The sequence below is a fragment of the Prionailurus viverrinus genome, chromosome D2, assembly GCF_022837055.1.
Source record: "Prionailurus viverrinus isolate Anna chromosome D2, UM_Priviv_1.0, whole genome shotgun sequence".
NCBI classification, from domain to species: Eukaryota; Metazoa; Chordata; class Mammalia; order Carnivora; family Felidae; genus Prionailurus; species Prionailurus viverrinus.
The window spans coordinates 47,015,840-47,031,987 of record NC_062571.1 but is presented as its reverse complement, the minus strand read 5'-3'; the positions used below and the strand labels follow the sequence as shown (position 1 = coordinate 47,031,987).

Here is a 16,148-nt window from a genome sequence, read left to right as displayed (position 1 = left end):
CGTTCTCCACTACTGGCTGGGTCTTCTACCCCACACAGAAGCCTGGATTCTCTCCTGTCTCTCCCTCTGGAAGTTTTCTCAGAACTGAAATGAAATTGCAGAGGCCCCCAGATGAACCAAATGCCTAGGACAAGCTCCAGGCACCTGGTCAGACGAAATAAAATTCCAATTTGGGGATCTTTGAACAACAGTGGCCTCAAAGGACATTGCAGCCAGATTTTTTGAATACTGTTTATTCTAGGATTTTCATTGTTCATTTCTAATATTTTCCTCATTTTTAGAATCAAAGCATAATTTATGTACAGTAATATGTGCAAATCTTAAGTGTATAGATCTGACCACCACCCAGATCAAGATACAGAGTCTTTCTTTCTTTTTCTTTCTTTCTTTCTTTCTTTCTTTCTTTCTTTCTTTCTTTTGAAAGAGAGTGGGAGAGAGAGCAAGCAAGGGAGGGGCAGAGAGAGGGCAAGAGAGAAAGAATCCCAGGCAGGCTCTGAGCTGCCAGCACAGAGCCCGATGTGGGGCTCGAACCCACAAACTGTGAGACCATGACCTGAGCTGAAACCAAGAGTCAGACGCTTAACTCAGTCTTTCTTTTAACCTCAGAAAGTTCCCTCCTCTCTTCCCATACCGCCTCACCCTCCTCACAACCAGACACTCTTCCAATTTCTATCACCATGGAGTGGTTTTGCATATTCTTAAATTTCATGTAAATAGAATCATAGGATATGACTCTCTCGTTACTGACACATCAAAGGCCACAGATAGCCTTTCCACTTTCTTCTTTAAGGAAGGAAGGAAAGTCAGAAAATGTGTGTTGAGTGTTCAGAATGTGCCTATGAGTCAAGGGAGAAAATGGAAGCAGAATAATTTAAGTAAAATGCTCAAAATCACACAACTAGTAAGATCCAAAGCAGCTTAAACACAGGACCCTGAGGCTCAAGAAGGCTCCTTCCCCCAAATAGAGCCATGTCCAGAGGTGGAGGCTGGGTGGGGTCACTGAGAAGCTTGGGTTCCAGTGATGGGAGTGTACCTGATCCCTCAGAAGCACCCGTTTCCATGGTATTCACTGTGCTAACTCCGGGTCCCGGGGCCAAAACAGAAGATGCAGTCATGTCACCCATTTGGTCCTGCTGTGTCTCAGATTTGTTCAGCTCAAAGACACCCTGGCTGCGCAGCAGGCTAGTAAAGAAGGAGGAGGAACCGGGTCAGATGGGATGAGAGCGTGGGTATCCTGTAGAAGTGTCTCACGAGGCGGTGCAACGGTGCTGGCCCCAGGTGCAAAGGTGTGTGGTCAGTCCAGGCGGGCCTGGCCCCATCCGCCTGCTGATTCCGAGGAATTCCAGCGTTGGCTGCTATTTTGTTTCAGTGCACCATATTTCTGACAAAATTAGCCAGCTGGAATACCGCAGCCTCAGATACCTTCCCTCCCTGCTCGCTTTAGGGGTCAGACGTATATTTAATCTCACGCACTGACAACTACTTAATAGCAGTGACCAGCGCTCGTGTCTGTTGAGCTTATGTAACCCTGCTTTAGAACAGGCACAACTCATGAAGCAACTTTCTTTGGGCCCTCCACCAGACCGGGGAGTCAAGTCCTCCCCCGTCCCTGCTTGGGTACGGCCCTGTGACAACCCTGGCCACTTCTGGGCAATGACGTGCCCCACGGTCACTTTCGTTTGCAAAATGCAGGACCACTTCAGTATTTCCGCATCCATCCTCAGGGCCGCATAACTGATTTTCACCCACCTCTTTGAGCGTGTGTTTCTTGGTCTGGCCCTCATCTGGAATGTCGCGTCTCTTGAGTCTCCGTGTCCTGTTGGAGTGCCCATTTTAATGTCCCATTGTGTGTCCCATGTGTGAAATCTCCTTTCGTCTTCAAAAGACCCCTAGTGAGAGACCACTGTTGCCCCATTTTTCAGATGAGGAAACTGAGTCCCAGAGAGATGAAAGAACTGGCAGCCAGGAGGGGCAGTGCTGGGATTCAAAACCCAAAGGCTCCAGTGGCACCTGGGTGGCTCAGTCGGTTAAGTGTCCTACTTTGGCTCAGGTCATGATCTCACGGTTGGTGGGTTTGAGCCCTGTGTCGTGTTCTGTGCTGACAGCTCAGAGCCTGGAGCCTGCTTTGGATTCTGTGTCTCCCTCTCTCTCTGCCCCTCCCCCACTCATGTGCATGCTCTCTCTCTCTCTCTCTCTCTCTCAAAAGTAAATATTCAAAAAAATTTTGTTCAAAACCCAAAGGCTCTTGAACCTCATTGAGCACTTCCTATTTCTGCAGTAGGGCTCTCTCCGGGCATCAGGAAAGGAAAGCCATCCCCTGCAGAGAGGGCCTCCTCATGGGTCAAGACCCAGAGGCACATGTGCTGGTCAAGCCGTGAGCCCCTGGGTATGGCTGCAGTGCAGAAAGGCAAGGGGGGAAAAGTGATGCAGCCTGGGGAATGGGCCCTTTCTACATCCAGGTCGGGCTTTAAACAAGGGAGTGAAGTGCCCGGATGGAGCGTTAGACAGTGAGGCTTGTTGCAGTGTAGGCAGTGTGTCTGCGGGGAGTGACTGAGGGCAGAGAAGGAGCTGATGTCCAGCAAACGCTCTGGGAGCAATGGTGTTTCCCGTCTGCCAACTGCAGAAGATGTGAGGGGGCAACAGGGCTGTTGTCAGAACACATCTACTCAGAGCACTCAGCCGCGACCAGTTAGGTTCCCTGCTTCCGGTCACTGCTCCAGCCCCCAGAGTGCCAGTCTGTTGCTGCCTGAGGTCCACATGCCAGGAGATGAAGTGGACAGCTTGTGTCCTGGAGAGATGCACTGTGAACCCAGCCCTCCTTTCTCCGACTGCCGCTCTGCCCAGAATACCAGCTGAGAGGAAAACTGAGGTCTATGCCCCATGGAAGATGCCCGAAGTTCATAACACCAGCACTCTTAGGACACGGGACGCTACCAGATGCTGGGCCAGAGGAACTTCAGGCTGAACTTCTGGCCCCAGAGAACTAGAGAACGGACCCTAACCTTACTGTCTGAAAGTAGGAATAAATGATTTATTGGCAAGACAGGGTTAGGTAGGCCTGGGCCAGAAGACTGCCTTGGGCCCCCCTAGTCAGACAGCCAGAGACATGCCCTGACTCTGCTGAAATCATCAACAGCCTCAATGATTACTTAACCATGGGTAGAGAATATATTGATCTAAGCTAATGGCCTGTAGGCAGACAGAAATGAAATTTATAATCGATACTGAATTACATTGACTCCCCCGATCCCAGGCTCCTGGTGAATGGCCTGCTGATCTTAACAGAACTGGAGGTAGCAAGGCTGGGGCCAGCTGCTCTGGGACAAGGTGCAGAGAGAAGAGAGAGGTTTCCAAGAGGCTCAGCCAGCGGTAATAAAACACAGCACTAACCACCATTCATTCAGCGCCTCTCCATTTACAAAGCACTTGGAGAGTGCCTTTCATTTCATCCTCGCCAAGTCTCGGAAGTGGATGGGATTTGTATTTTGCTCCCATTTTATGTGGAAACCTGGGACTGCAGGAAGCCAACGGGCCTCAGGCCTCCAAATTCTCCACCCTTTCTGTGACCTCAGGCAGCCTCTCTGCACACCAACCGCCAGACTCGGAGGCAAAAGGAGGCAAAAGGTGGTTCTGTGCTTTGAGTCAAGCTGCTTGCCGCTTCTCTGATTACGGGAATGAAATCACTGATACCGTGTCCTTTAACTTTTTAGTTGTATGAAAACAGGCCGCGGGTAAGAGAAATCCTGTTGGTAGATTTCTCCCAAACCAAGAAGGTCATCTACAGAGGCACGAGGTCTCTTGGATTTGATCTTTCCCATCTTCTTTGAACTTGAGGATTCGCGCCTCATGGTGGTTCATTCACTCAGCGAGTTTATTGAGAGGCTCTGTGCTATGGTGTAGGGATCTGGGCGTGGGGATCCCTGGCCATCAGATGCTCGCAAATCAATACAGCGTAGAGATGTCTGGCCGAAGGTGTGTGCCAGTTCCGGGGGCAGCAGAATGGATGAAAACCAACCCCTCTGGTTTGAAAAGCTACTAAGGGCGTCTTCACATGGTAGGAAACTGCACTGATGCCTCCAGAGTGAGTCAAGGCTCAGCAGGCCGGCAAGCACAGAAATGCAGAGATGTGGCATAAAATGACCCCTATGGGGACCAGTCACTGGCTTTGGAAAAGAAGGGTGTGGGGTATGAGTGGGAGGTGCAGCTGCACTGGCTCACAGAGGCCTTCTCCTCGCCTCCACTCCAGACCCACGCCAATGATGGCTAAAGCACAGCCTCTTCAAAGGAGACACAGCAAGAGGGACCTCGCTGTGGGATGGCGTTTGGAGGTCCAGCTTGTAGCTAGAAATTAATGGAGGTCCATGAGGCAGGAGGGGTTAGGGTAGAGTCTGTTCGAGGACAGAGATGTGGGCCCTGCGAGGGTCAGTGTTAAGAGCCTGGGAGCCAGAATTCCCAGGTCTGACCACATGCTCTCTCCTCCTGTGTGTCTTCCTGTGCCCCCTCCTGGGCACATCCCTTCTTCCCCGGCCTTCCATAGTGTAGGGGATGAAAAACATTTCCTCTACCCTCTTAAGTTCTGCATCAGGGTCCTGCTAATTAAACTGATAGAAGACAGAGTAACAGGAGGAAAGGCCGTTGAACCCAGGGGCAGGACAATGTCGGATGGTGATTAGAAAATGTGTGGTAGATAAAGTTGTTCCGAGTCTCACTCTCCTCTTCCTGGTACAGGAGTGGGGGAGGCACCTACAAGGGGAATTTATACCCTGCATTTAGGCAGGAAGCGGGAGGAAAGAGAGCTCCTTCAGCGTTTGCCGTTTCCCGGTTGCCTGCCCCTCGAAACAGTCAGTGTGCCGTATTGCCACCATCAAGTGGCATGTTTCGGGGGGCATCACCTGACCCTCTCCCATGTTCACTCCATTCTCTCATCCAGCTTCAGCCTCCCCACTGGTCTCCCAGCCTCCCAGCCCGACTTGGGAGGCAGCAGGCTGCCCTCCTGCTCCTGTTTCCCTTGACACGTGGCGCGGTGACAGTGAGACCTCGCGTCTGGGTGTCTCTGCTCCCCCTTTTACCTCTGCTAGGGCAGGCGTGTGCCTTTTCATCTCCATACCCCAGGGGCTGGCACAGGGTAGATGCACAGGAGACACCCACGAGTGGGTAACTGAGTGCCAGATCAGCCGTATCGGAGGGGGTGTGCCGCATGGAAGTTTAGAGCAAGCCCTCTTGCCAAAGACCAGCACCAGCTGAGCCGGGAGGCGGACCCGGCAAGAGCCAATAAAAATAACTTTAAAAAAAAATTTTTTTATGTTTTTACTTATTTTTGAGACAGAGGGAAAGAGAGAGAGCATGAGCAGGGGAGGGGCAGAGAGAGGGAGATACAGAATCCGAAGCGGGCTCCAGGCTCCGAGCTGTCAGCACAGAGCCCGACGCGGGGCTTGAACTCACGAACTGTGAGATCATGACCTGAGCCAAAGTCCAACACTGAATCGACTGAGCCACCCAGGCGCCCATAAAAATAACTTTCAAGAATGTGATCTTTTACATTGATTTCTTAAAATCATTACAATAATCACGATGAAAACAAATCCCAACTTTCTAGACCACCTCTGTGCTCTCTTAGAATTAGTACTGGTCACTTACGTACCCCTTGTCGTCTTTCGTCCTCCGGACCCTGAAGTGAGATCCGTTAGGAGGGCCTGGCTGCTTCTCTAGGTCCCTCGGATGGGGGTCCTAGCAGAGAACAGATGACCAAGTAGAGTCCAGAAAGAATGCTAAGTGACAAGTTGGGAAAAAAAAGTCGGGGACACTGAGGAACCCTAGTGTAATAAATCACCTGAGGCTCGCGCCGTATTCCCCAGACAGCACGGGGACCTGACGAGGACCCCTCGCCCTCCGCTGCAGATTGCATTAACGTTATGAAACTGTCTTGTCCGGCTCTCCACATCGCCCCTTCCATTACCTCACCTCTCCTCTCAATCAATCTTTCAGCCTCAATACTTACCCTTTAAATCAATTCCGCTCTGTGAGCCATCTTGCTAGTTCTCCAGCCTGGCTTTAAAATCCCATTTACTTTTATAAATCAATTGTGTTTTAGCTCATGGGCAGCCACTCGTCCACGCTCTTGGGGCTGCACTTACAGAGCTCCAGATGGAGAAGCATTCCCCGGCTGGCTGCAGGGCCTTCCCAACCCAGTGAGCACTGCCAGGACCCGATGCCCCAGCAGCCACCCACAACCAGTGCTGCCACAGGCCTATTCAGGGGGCCCTGAAAGCAATCGGGTGTGTTAGGTGGGGTTCTCCTGAGTAGCCCTTGAGATGAGGATTGTCATGAGGTAATCTATCAATCAGGTGCTCCCAGGAGACACCAGAGAGGGGGTGAGGGAGCAGGACAGGGAATGGTACAAAGCCCAATCAAGGGAGGTGTCAGCCTGAGTCTCCTGGGATTTTAAAGTGTGAATTTGAAGTGTTTCTTTACCCCTCAGAGTGGTTTCCTGCTAGAAACCAGGCTGCAGCGGCTCTCAGGCTCCCACACCCAGGTACTTCTAGTCCTCCCAGTGGCTGGGCAGAGTGGTCTCCCTTAACCCCAGAGCAGTCTTCCAAAACAGGCCTGCAGCCCTGAAAACCCAGGGAGTCAAGCCGTAAGGTACCGGGGATGGGGGTGTGCACATAAAAACAGGAAGAGGGATCCGAGGGAATTTGGGCAGAGCTTCAACATGATCCACAATCCGAGGTGTCTATGCTGTGTCCTCAGCAATGTGTAAGTTTCAGGACCCACCAGATGCTCCGGTCGCTGCACCGCTGGGCAGGTGAATGGCCCACACACCTTCCCTGAGCCTCTCCTTATGTGGAAGGGGGAGCAGACAGGCTGGAGGGGACCCAGGCCCACCAGAAGGTCTCACAGAGAGGGGCCCCCTGACCTGGTGCCCTGGAAGGGCCACAGATGGGCCTGGGTCCGGCTTCCAGGAAGCGTCATCCGTTCGGCCTGGAAGGTCCGAGCAGGCAGCGGCCAGGCTGCTCTTGTTTGTGTTGAGGTCCCCAGCCCAGCATGATGCTTGTCACAGATAAATACTTGTAGACATTTATCAAACTAGTGATATTTAATTGTTGTTTGACATCTCCCAGGGGGATCCCATTCCATACCAAAAGAGCTCTTTCATTTTACAGTTTTTATTTTCATTTACTTCCCGTAATGGAACGCGTGCCTTCCTTCCCTGTGTAAAATACACATCACTCAGGGGTACAGTGTTCCCTCCGTGAATGGTCACCGTCAGAGCTGTGACATGTTCTTTCTACGCAAATACACATACCCACCAAAAATACATTGTGATGTCTTTTGTTTGGAGGGGGGGTGTTTTCTTCCCTTTTTATAGAATTTTGTGTATTGTTATGGAACTTGCTTTCTTCCACCACTATAACAGAATTTAAATGTTAAAAATAAAGCAGGAAAGGGGAGCTGGGGTCTTGGGGATACCTTTTTAAAGGATGGTCGGACCTTCCTCATGGAGAAAGTGGCACTTGAGTTCAGAAGGAAGGGGCAGAGAGAAGATCTGTAGGGACAGGGGCGGCAGGTGCAGAGCCAGGTGGCTGGCACATGGCTGGCAGGTCTGCGGAATAGCAGAGACCAGTGCAGTCAGGGCTGGGAAAGCACAAGAAGATGAGAGGTCACATGGCCAGGGCCGGAGGACCCCTGGAGGCTGTACTGATGGCTCTGACTTTTACCCTGAGCATGACGGGGAGTCCCACAGGGCTTTCCTAGGGAGCAACATACTCTAACTCCCATCTTCAAAAACTCTCTCTGGCTGCCTGCTAGAGACTAAAGGGGGTGTGGCAGGGCAAGATCCAGCAGAAAATTTCCAGCAGTATTTCAGGTAAGAAATGATGGCCGCCTGAGGATGGTGTTTCACTGACTGATGGTGGAGACCTTGGGAGGAGTAGGGGGCATGGCAGGAAAGCCCAGGAGTTCAGCTTCACACATGTGACACTGGAGGTGTCATGTAGACAGTGTGACAGACACATTGGTCCCTGCACGGGCACCTCGTACACACGGATGGTGTTTAAATCCACGAGACAGAAGCAGATCCCCGAAACAGTGAGTGTGGGTAGAAATGGGGTCCGAGGACTGGCCCTGGGCACTGGACGAAGAAGTGGGAAGATGAGACAGCATAGCGGCCAATGAAGGAGGGGAGGGGAGAGTGGTCTTGGAGCCCCAGGGTAGAAATGGCCCTGGAGGAAGGAGGTTACAGACTGGATCCATTACCATCAGGGGTCAAGAAATGGGAGGACCAACCTGATCCTTGGGTTGAGCCGCATGAGGGTCACTGCAGCCTCAATGAGAGTAATCTGGATGGGGCAGAGGTAGGAGAACCTGACTGAGTGGGGCCCAAGAAGAACAGGAAGCAGCTGGGGGTGATGAAGAAGCTGTGGAGATGGATGGTGGTGATGGTTACATAGCAACGTGAGTGTACTTAATGCCCCTGAGTCGTACACTTAAAAATGGCTAAAATGGTAAATTTTATGTTACGTATATTTTACTGTGAAAAAGGGCATTAGGACAGGAATTGGAGAAAAGGGAGTGAAGACACCTTTTCTGAGGTGTTTGATAAAAAGGGGAAGCTAAACATGGCAGCCCGTGTACATTCACCCCGTTCCTTTTGACTTCCGCAAAGCGTCTTACAGTGTGAACATAGCACAGTTTATTGGGCCATTTTCTGATCGTTGGCCAATTGGGTTTTCCCCATTTTTAGGGATCGCATACAGGGATGCCCTTACAGGGACTGCCTGTGCACTCGTGGTTCGTTCTTGTAGGACAGAGACGAGAGGTCGAATTGCTGGGTTATAGACCGTACATGTTTTTAACTTGAGTAAATACAGCCCAATTGCCCTCTAGTTAGTGGCTTACAGTTACTCACAACCCCATCGACACATGTCATTACCAGGCTTTAAAAATGTACCTGCCTGAAGGGTACACTCGCTATATTACCTGCAGGCTATAATTTGCATTTTGCGGATTACTACTGCAATTCGGCATCCCGCACGTCTTGATTGTATTTGTATTTTCTCTTCTGTGCGTTTACCTGTTCACTTCTTTAATTTCTTCATCTCTGCGAAGTGAAAGCTCCCCATTTCCTTGGTAGGCAGAGGGCGTGAATCAGGGCTTGGTCGGCTGGCCCCGCCTCGCATTTTGCCCTAGCAACGCCTGGATGCTGCGCAGAGCTTTGCCCTTCTCTGATAATGAATGAACCTTTGGGTACTAGAATTCCATTTCCTCTACCCAGAGTTCTGACATCTCCCTGGGACTAAGGACCTTGAAGATGTAGGGGACCAAGCTCCCTCCTAGAGAACTCTCTTTGCATGAGTGTGTGTGTGTGTGTGTTTGCAAGTGTGTGTCTATGTGTAAGAGTGTATACATACATGAGTGGAAGAATGTGCATGTGCATGAGTGTGTGACTGTGTATGTATGTGAGTGTGTGTTTGTGTGTGCATGCATGAGTGTGTGTTTGCAAGTGAATATGGGGGCTCCCAGGAAACACCAAAATCTCAGGGTTCTGCGCTGTACCTGGAGGAGTTCTGTAGATTTGGGAGGCATGAATGGATAAATAAGTGAATGAATGAGTGAATGAATGAATGGCTGTGATGTGAGCGAAGGGCGCCCTCCTCCTCCCAGGGTCACGAGCTTGCCCTGGGCCTGCTCCTGGGCCCTCTCTGGAAACTCCTATCAGTTCTGGAACTTTAGAATGTCTGAGCTCTTTGACTTTGAAAGCTTCACCTAAGTGTTCACAGAACTGAATAAGTTCATTCAAGGAAATGCTGAGGACAGGAACAATGGTTATTAATAAATCATAATAATGATTATTTTCCTCTCAAGATACTCAGTTGGCCTTATAAGAAGCAGCATCTCTGTGATTGATCAGCTGAGGAAAAGCCTGGGCTGGTTTGGCAGCTTCGTTAGCATCTGCATGAAGTGCCTCCCTGGTGAACTGAGGCAGCAGAAGCTGGCTTTTCTTCTCTTTTGAGGGAGTCTGGGGCAGCGCAGGCAGGGATGCCCGCATCTGCTCAGAGACCAGTGTAACTTCCTGCCTCAGTGCAGACCCCTTGCCTTTGCCCCAGGGAACGAGGCTCCCCCCCCACCCCGCCTGTCCCCTCCCCCTGCTGCCTGTCCCCTCCACGCCTGCAGCCCTTGGGAGGGAAGTGCCCAGGGCCTGGGGATCAGGGCAGAAAACACCCCCCCTTCTTCATCTGCCACACTGAGGGACCATCAGACCACTCACAGAGCAGCGATTATTTATTTATTGGACAAGTGTGCTGGCCACCTGCTGGCCACCAGTGCCCCGTGCTCTGAGAGCTCAGCCTTCCTGGGCAGACATGCTCAGACAGACAGTGCCTCACAGACATGGCCCAGTGCCCAGCCGAGGGCTCCCCAGCACTCCTCAGGGTTGGGGTGCACTGATGAATCGCTGAATTTTTGTTGAATTCCTCTATGTGCTGGCCCTGCTCAGGATGCGATGGGGGGTGTGGAAGGAAGGAAGGTGCCTTCTGGGTCCTACCAGCCCTATGATCTTATCAAATGAGACCGTTTTAGGCCCCAGTGCAGCAGAAGACAAAAAACAAAACCAGGGATGTGGCGCTGGAACATTCTACAAAGTCAGATTCCTAACTAAAGACCCCAAAGGGTCGAGGGTTCTGCATAACCCTTATGGATTCCCTAAGAAGAGAAGAATATGCAAATAGAGGAGGCGGGAGCCAACCCACGCCCTGCAGAAATTCTTCACCCATGGGAGCCCAGCTTCTGTCAAGGCTTATCTTACAAATCTCTAGACATAACAAAACAAAAACCTAGGCACTGCTGACTTGATTTTACCATTGATTCTCAAGCCATTAAAAGAATTTTAGAGATGAAGAAACTGAGACCCAGAGAAGAGAATTCAGTAACCAGGGAACACCCCTGTCCCCTTTCCACCTCAGTCCTCTGTCAGACTCCACCAGAGTCTTGGGGTTGTGGTAACCCTACTGTCCAGGTCCCTAAGGACCATACGTCCCTGGGCCCGGAAAGGGATCAGTGCTGAATCCAGCCCTGCTCCAGCCCCTCCCCAGCTTGAAATGGGAGGAGAGGTGGAGGAGCAGGTACAACCCTTGGAGCAGAGAGGTCCCTCTGATGCTGTGGGTCCCTCCACCCCCGCCCCTGCTGCTTGCCAGTGGGAGCCCAACTGCTTCTTCCCACAGAACAGCCAAGGTTTCAGGGCAGAGGCAGAGTGCAACGCAGACCCCGGACATGGTGCTATGGGCACCTGGAAATGGAGGGGCAGCCTTTCCAGGCCTGTGGGGACACTTCTAGGGAAGTATTAAGGCTCATTCAAGAGGGGAAGAAGGCCCAAGTGACCAGGAGACCTACGAGGACCCCAGATGCGCCCCCACCTCCAGGGGCAATCAGTTAAGTGGGCAAAGGGAACAGGCTGATGGCTTTATACAGAGAGCAAAAGCCTATGGGAAGATGCTCCCCTGATAAGTGACCCAATAACATGGTGAGCTAAGACAGTAACTGAGTGTCATGTTCTACCTACTAAATTATGGAGTAGGACCATGCAAATTATGATATTTCACGTTGGTGGTTATGAGGCTAGTGGCACACCAGTATGGTTTTGTGGTGTCACATAGCCACACACCACTTTGAGAAGGAAGCGTGCAACGGCGCCTAACCAGCCAAGAGCCATAGAAAAGCCCGGGCCCTCTGCCTTGTGAGTTTGCCCCAGGAACCAATCTTCAGGAAACACTTCTGCACGGAGACATCCGCTGCACCATTTCCATTATCAGAATGCTCACTGTCACGGTAACCGGTTACTGGCACCATGTCCATGCCATGTCCTTGCACTCTGCAAGACTTGGCCGTCTCTCCTCCTCCACCTCACCTGGCAAGGTCAGGTGTCACCATCCTACACTCACCCAGCTCGCTAATCAGCACACTGAGGCGGACGACTCACAGAGCCAGCCGTGATCCGAACCCACCCAAGCCCGTATTTCTTCAACCAGACCCCATTGTCTGTTTAATCAAATAACTAACGTTGGAAGGACTCCAAACACCCAGCCATGAGGGACTCTTTAGGTAACTCACAGGGATAGTAAACAGCCACAGAAATAAAGGAGGGAAGTGGACTTTAATCTAGTATACGTCCATACGTATGAGGACCAAGACCCCCAGAAATGTGGGGAGCAAAGGTATAGAGCAGCCACTAAGTGCAAGAGCAAATGAAGGTCAGTTCTTGGTGCAGGGCTTCAGAGGTGGGCTGCTTTCCTGGAAGGAGGAGCTGAACCATGCCACCTGACTCCTCTGATTTGCCTTTGCTCTAGTTTCTCAGGAAGACCCTCTGTCTGCAGGGATCACAAGTCCCCTTTCTGTGCATTGGGATGAGCCTGGAAACAGCCTGCTTGCTCTCTGGGCCAAAGCGCAGCCAAGACAAGGCTGGAACATTTGACACTGGCCTCACCACAACCAAGGGACAGCCACGGGGAATCAAGGTGGAGAAGACACAGACTGACATAGTCTGAGCTATCACAGCTGCTCAGTGTGGCAAAGAGGATGATATGTCCTCTTAATTCCCCTGCTGTCGTGGGCTGGCCCCTTCTAGAGCAGGACCCCCAGTGGTAGATTCAGGATTATTCCCAGGCCATATGTCATTCAAGGCGAATCTGGGGACCACCAGACTATACAGTCTCTTCGGATAGCAGCTGAGTGTCGTGTCACACTTAATATCATGATAAGACATATACATACTTAATCATCAGAGAGAGATTAAGTAGCCTGTGATATTTGGCAAGCATGACTTATATCCATTCCCTAAGCGACACGTGGTAAGAACCGTGTAGAACTGGATAAGACATTATGTCCTCCCCTCTGCGCCCCTCACTGGGGCAGAAAGGAAACCACAGACATAATTACCAGCCATGGGTCATATGTGCTAATAGATGGGGCAGTGACTCTCTGGAGAGGATTCAGAAGGAAGGTTCTATGGAAGAAGCATCTGAGTTGGATCTTGAAGGATGTGTGGGAGCTCACCAAGCAGCCAAAGCCAGGGGTTGAGTGAGAAAGGGCTGGAAGAAAGGTCCAGGTTACTGGGACAGCATGGGCAGAGAGTAGGTCAGGCTTAGGGAACTGTGGTCACTAGTGCAACAAGAGGAGCTTGCACAGGGGCGCCTGGGTGGCGCAGTCGGTTAAGCGTCCGACTTCAGCCAGGTCACGATCTCGCGGTCCGTGAGTTCGAGCCCCGCGTCAGGCTCTGGGCTGATGGCTCAGAGCCTGGAGCCTGTTTCCGATTCTGTGTCTCCCTCTCTCTCTGCCCCTCCCCTGTTCATGCTCTGTCTCTCTCTGTCCCAAAAATAAATAAACGTTGAAAAAAAAAATTAAAAAAAAAAAAAGAATTACAAGTGTGATTCCATTTAGAAGAACTGTCCTTCCAAAGTCCAGGGTGGCCCCTCCTGGTGATCACTGCAGCAATATCCTTGCTACTGGCCAGAGAGGGGAGAGTTGCTTTTCCTGAGACAGAGCATAAAGAGGGAGATAATGATGTAGAAGAGGGTTAGTAGGGGACAAGGACCCAGTCATCACTGTGAAGGGCAGTACCAGTCCTGGCAGAGTGTCAGGTGGTGTCACATGGGGAGCAGAGGGAGTTTGCAGGGCAGAGGGCTCATGGGCACTCAGGGACTCTGGGGTAGGAGAGATGGCCCCTTTGCCCTGCCAAGGATCCATTAACAAGTTACAACAAACAGCTGGAGTAGAGACCCTGCTTCCCAGGCCCACTCTGCCAGGATGAGCCCAGAGAAGCAGCAAGGTGACTTTGGGGGGTTCTGGGAAATGGTGTTCAAGTCTGATGCCTCCAGAGAAAGGGTGCCCTGCACAAACCAGGGAGAGGGGCTGATGGGCCAGCTCCCTTGGGGCCTGAGCAACAGAAACCCTGATGGAATATGAGCTCCAGGAAGACCCAGATTTTTATCTGTTCATTATTTCACTGCTTTATCCCAGCACCTAGAACAGTAACTGACACATATAGGTACTCAATAAATGGCTGCTGAATGAATAGATGGATTAACCATTGAACAAATGGAAAGATGATGGATGGATGGATGGATGGATGGAAGGAAGGAAAGAAGGAAGTATGGAAGGATGGATAGATGGAAGAAGGTAGGAAGGAAGGAAAGAAGGAAGGATGGATAGATGGAAGAAGGAAGGAAGGAAAGAAGGAAGGATGAATGGATGGAAAAAGGTAGGAAGGAAGGAAGAATGGATGGATGGATGGATGGATGGATGGATGGAAGGATTGATGGATGGAAGGATTGATGGAAGAAGGATGGATGAATGGATGGATGGATGGAAGGATGGATGGATGGAAGAAGGTAGGAAGGAAGGATGGATGGATGGAAGAAAGATGGATGGATGGATGAATGGAAGGAAAGAAGGAAGTATGGAAGGATGGATAGATGGAAGAAGGTAGGAAGGAAGGAAAGAAGGAAGGATGGATAGATGGAAGAAGGAAGGAAGGAAAGAAGGAAGGATGAATGGATGGAAAAAGGTAGGAAGGAAGGAAGAATGGATGGATGGATGGATGGATGGAAGGATTGATGGATGGAAGGATTGATGGAAGAAGGATGGATGAATGGATGGATGGATGGAAGGATGGATGGATGGAAGAAGGTAGGAAGGAAGGATGGATGGATGGAAGAAGGATGGATGGATGGATGGATGGAAGGATGGATGAATAGAAGAAGGTAGGAAGGAAGGATGTATGGATGGATGGAAGGATGGAAAGAAGGATGGATGGAAGAAGGATGGATGAATAGATGGAAGGATGGATGGATGGAAGAAGGAAGGATGGATGGATGGATGGATGGTTGGATGGAAAGATGGAAAGAAGGATGGATGGATGGATGGATGGATGGATGGAAGAAGGATGGATGAACAGATAGAAGGATGGTTGGATGAAAGAAGGTAGGAAGGAAGGATGGATGGATGGAAGGATGGAAGGAAGGAAGGATGGAAGGAAGGAGATGGATGGGTGGATGGATGGATGGATGGATGGAAGAAGGAAGGAAGGAAGGATGGATGGAAGGAAAGAAGGAAGGAAGGAAAGAAAGAAGGAAGGATGGATAGATGGAAGAAGGAAGGAAGGAAGGAAGGAAGGAAGGAAGGAAGGATGAATGGATGGATGGATGGAAGAAGGAAGGAAGGAAGGAAAGAAAGGAAGGAAGGATGAATGGATGGAAGAAGGTAGGAAGGAAGGAAGAATGGATGGATAGAAGGATAGATGGATGGATGGAAGGATTAATGGATGGAAGAAGGATGGATGGAAGGATGGATGGAAGGATGGATGGATGGATGGAAGAAGGAAGGAAGGAAGGAAGGAAGGAAGGAAGGAAAGAAAGGAAGGATGAATGGATGGAAGAAGGAAGGAAGGAAGAATGGATGGATAGAAGGATAGATGGATGGATGGAAGGATTAATGGATGGAAGAAGGATGGATGGAAGGATGGATGGAAGGATGGATGGATGGATGGAAGAAGGAAGGAAGGAAGGAAGGAAGGAAGGATGAATGGATGGAAGAAGGTAGGAAGGAAGGAAGAATGGATGGATAGAAGGATAGATGGATGGATGGAAGGATTAATGGATGGAAGAAGGATGGATGGAAGGATGGAAGGATTAATGGATGGAAGAAGGATGGATGGAAGGATGGATGGAAGGATGGATGGATGGACGGAAGAAGGAAGGAAGGAAGGAAGGAAGGAAGGAAGGAAGGATGAATGGATGGATAGAAGGATAGATGGATGGATGGAAGGATTAATGGATGGAAGAAGGATGGATGGAAGGATGGATGGAAGGATGGATGGATGGATGGGAGAAGGAAGGAAGGAAGGAAGGAAGGAAGGAAGGAAAGAAAGATGGATTCGTGGCTAGATGGATGCATACATGCATGCATGCATTAGTGAGTAAATGGATGTGTGGATGCATGCATGGACGCATGGATGGATGACCAAACCTGGGGAAATGAATACCCTAAGGGCCTAGAGACAGCAGAAACTAACCAAGCAGGCATGCTGTGCACCTATCCCAAGTGGATAACCTTAGGTGGCTGCTGCTGAGGTGTTGCAGTCCATGGCCCTTTGTGCCCAG

General features: G+C 50.6%; 1 protein-coding gene across 5 annotated transcripts in view; it reads left to right on the top strand.

Moving 5' to 3' along the window:
- The window catches only part of ARHGAP22 (Rho GTPase activating protein 22), a 176,917-nt gene that overhangs the window by 43,454 nt on the left and 117,315 nt on the right, over positions 1-16,148 (top strand). The window lies entirely within an intron of this gene.